The sequence below is a fragment of the Polyodon spathula genome, unplaced genomic scaffold (genome assembly GCF_017654505.1).
Source record: "Polyodon spathula isolate WHYD16114869_AA unplaced genomic scaffold, ASM1765450v1 scaffolds_272, whole genome shotgun sequence".
In the NCBI taxonomy this organism is placed as follows: Eukaryota; Metazoa; Chordata; class Actinopteri; order Acipenseriformes; family Polyodontidae; genus Polyodon; species Polyodon spathula.
In genome coordinates this window covers 1-4,292 of record NW_024471765.1, presented here as the reverse complement: position 1 = coordinate 4,292, position 4,292 = coordinate 1, and positions in this window count along the sequence as shown.

The following is a 4,292-nucleotide window of genomic DNA, read 5'->3' as shown; positions in this document are numbered from 1 at the left end:
AACTGATTTATTTGATACCTTTTTCCGCTGTGAGGATGCGCCCTATATAGCCTGGACGTCGCCGGTTCGAGTGTGGGCTATTCCACGGCCGACCGTGTATGGGAGTTCCCAGGATGTGGGGCTCAATTGGCTGAGCATTGCCGGGAGGGCTTAGGTCGACCAGGGTGACCTCGGCTCACCGCGCACCAGCGACCCCTGTAGTCTGCGGGCTTGCCTGTTAGCTGTCCGGGAGCTGCGTTGTCCTCCCACGCTGTAGCTCCTGGGTGGCTGCATGGTGAATCCACAGTGTGTAAAGAAGCGGTCAGCTGACAACACACGCTTCGGAGGACAGCGTGTGTTCATCATTACCACTCCCGAGTCAGCACAGGGGTGGCAGCAGTGAGCTGAGCCTCAAAATAATAATTGGGCATTTCAAATTGGGAGAAAATAACAAAAAAATAATTGGCAATGACTAAAAAAAAAAAAAAAAAAAAAAAAAAAAAAGAATTTGCAGTATTACTGCACAGTTACCACCTTTATAATTACCTTTGGGCTGACTGCCCAACCGTGTCTTTTGCAGTATTGTTTTTAAATCACTACGAACCAAATAATCTCTCAAATTCTGGGCCTGTCTAAACACTGTTTTTGGAGGTATCTGTTTTAAAGTGTGAGCAGTTTGTAATACATTCCAGTGTTTAAGAATGACTCTCCTCACATCTTGAGCTTACGTTGAAAAATCAGTCATAAAAATTGGTGTGTCGTTAAACTGTTTAACTTTTAAGTCAGAAGTAAGTAATTCCTCCCTTGGTTTAATAGCTGCACGATTAGTGGCTTTATTTATATTAGCAATGTCATAACCACATTCTAGAAAACGTTTTTTCATCACTTCTGCTTGTATTGCAAAATCCTTGTCCATGTCGCAATTACATCTCAATCTCACAAACTGGCTATATGGAATACTATTAATCAAATGTCTAGGGAGGAAACTCGAAGCTCTCAACAATGTATTCCTATCAGTATATTTTCTATAAATAGATATGTGTTAAAAACCCACTTCATCTTTATAGACATCCAAATCCAAAAAATGTATCTGTATTTCACTAAATATGTATCCATAGTAAACTTCAAACTTGCATCTTTGCTATTCATATAACTGTGGAATTCATGAATCTCAAGCTCTGGCCCATCCCATATCATTATATCATCTATAAATCATTTCCGTACAGAAATACAATTAACAAAGGGATTCCTATTGATGTCATAAATTGATTCTTTTTCCCAATTTATCAACAAAAATGGGGACCCCATAGCAGTTCCCTTTACTTGTTGATAAAATTGATTTTCAAAAGTAAAATAATTGTTTTGTAAAATAAATTTAGTCAAATCAAATAAAACATGAGAGGGGGGGAAGAAGCGTCCTATCTTCAAAAAAGAATGACATAGCTTGTAAATCAGATTCATGGGGAATATTCATGTATAAACTTTCGATATCAAAACTCACTAACAAAATATTAGATTTTATTTTCAGTTTAGTAAGACAATTTATGACATCCCTCAAATCTTTCAAATATGATGGTAACTGTTCAACTTTTTCTCAAATATACATCAAAAAATTTGAACAGATGTTCAGTTATCGAACCACAACCAGAAACAATGGACCTACCCAGGGGATTCTGCGTATTCATATGTATTTTAGGCAACATATAAAATACCAGTTTAATGGGAAATTTAATTGACAGAAATTTTAATTCTTGCTTTGCTATCCAATTATTTTCACATGCCAATTTTAAGATTACGTCAATACATTCCTTAATTTTAGTAGTTGGATCACAAGTCAATGGTTTATAATATTCTAGATTAGATAATTGTCTTAAAGCCTCTATCCTACAATTGTCCAAATTGACAGTTGTTCTCTTGTCAGCTAGTTTTATAATCACATCATTAAGCTCTGAAAGTTGTCTAAGAGCATACATTTCTCCCTCTGCTGGTGGAGGTGTGAGCCACAAGCCCCCCTCTTTGGCTGTGGACACACCGACTCCCCCCTCTTGGGCTGTGGACGTTCAGGCTCCTCCCACTCAGGCGCAGGACATTCGCGCTCCTCCCACTCAGAATCAGGATGTGCGGGCTGTGGCTGTTTGGGCTCCTCCCTCTTGGGTGTTGGCTGGGTCTGGTCTCTCGCCCAGAACCACTCTGCAGCGTCCCCAACCAGGCCCTGGTTCCAGATTCCTGATTCTTCCAACTCTTCCTCCCCACCTTCTCTTCCTCACTCCACAAGTTTAAAAAAATAAAAACCTGCAGTATCCTTTCCGGCCCGATTGTGGAGGCTGTGGCTGATCCACAATGACACCACGTGTGACAGGATGACGAGTGGTGATGTCAGGCCAGATGCAGGAACAGAAAACAAAATCCAAGGCAGTACTGCAGTGAAAAGGCTCTGTGGCTCCGTTTATTTTCAATAACAATAATAAATAAAATATTTAAACAAAACAGTGCTCACAGAGCAAAAAATAAAGTTTTTTAAATAAAACAAATCATGAACACAAATAGGTCAGGCTGGGCAATTGCCTTCACTGTTCCTATATGTTTTTACTTATAAATTTCTCTCTTCTCTTGCTCTCCCATTTTCCACTTCCGAACACCCACCCTAAGTGCAGAGAGCTTCAGGTTCATATACAGGTGACCATCTCCCGATTAGCAACAAATGAATCAATTAATTTGGGAGATGGACGCCTTCTGCAAGAGGTTTTTAATCATTCCTGGCAAAGAATGAGCTACTACCTCGCCTCTGCCAGAGCACATCTAAATAAACACAAAACAACAAAACAAAGTGGCTACGCTGAAATAAATACAGTACACAAAACACACGGTTTTCACCGTCATTTATACAGTAAATAATAAATAAACAAACACAAAATAACACAGGGGCAGAGGGGGAGACCCCGTTCTCAAATAAATAATCAAATAATTGTACAGGGCTCCTCACCCTGTTACAGTTGGGTATTTATACATTTGTAAACAATTGTTGGCTCAACTCCCATTTGTCTTACTTCTGCCCAGTGATAGGGATTTCCATTCTATCATTGCACACTTCCTCTGCCGGGGAAAAGGGGGGGTTGCATTCCACGTTGTACCTAGCAGGGAGCATCCATCTGGTCTTTCAGTTCCCTTCCTCCATCTCACACTGTCTCGGCTAATCTCCTGCCTTTTGGCATTTAGCTCAGACACCTATTTTGACAGCGTCGTGTAAGGCTGTGCAAAGATGCACGTAGCTGGTTTTGCCAATGGGAAATTAAAGAACTCAAAACTTACACAATACTGTATAGAACCTTAATATAAAAGGATATAAAACAACTGAATTAGTAAGCACATTAAAACGACTATAAAAACACATTCACACACAATTTAAACATCATGATTAAAAACAACTTAATTATAAAAGACACACACATACACATAATGTAAAACTTACAGTTAATAACATCATTAATACCTCATGCAGAAAGCCTGCACAAACAGTATAACAAAAAAGAACAATACCTATTGAGCGTCCTGGTCGTCCAGGGAATAACCAGGTTGAGAACTAACCTCCTACCCTCCGTGTCCTGGGAGTCATCCCCCTAACCCAGCCCAGCATTGCCCGTGGGACACGCTGATTGAGCTGGCAATTATCTAGTGGTGTACAAGTTATTGCTGTCCAGGACTGCAGGCTAGGCTACTTAAGTTAAGGCATGATTGAGCTGAGTTTAATATATACTTTTATTCTAACGCTCACTGTAACGCCACCCTCACTTTATTGACAATTTTGCCCCTGGCCCTAACCAGGCAGTATAAAGAGTGTTGTCTGTATCTAGTTGCACTATAATGGTGTAGCTATATACCATGGCACATGCATTACCATGGTGGTACTACATATCATAATACAGCATTGGTGGTATAGGATATATACATATATTATACAATACCGTTCACACTGATAACATGATAGCATGGTACCTTGTTCCAAAATGCAGTGGTACAACAGGGTACAAGTATACAAAGGGTTAAAGGAAGCGAGAGGGAATATAAAAACCAAAAATTCATATTTGACCATTCATATTTTTTTATTATTATTATTTACTCATGTATATAGTTTTAGTTTTTTGAGTTACCAAGCATGTGTATAACAGCCTAATGGCATAGCACAAACCTATTGAAAAAGACCTGCTTATCCCACATACCCCCGATTGTAACTTTATTCTCAGGGTACACAAGGAAACATAAATACAAACATGCAGAAGCCATGGCTGCTTTATTTTACACAGAGTCACAGTAAC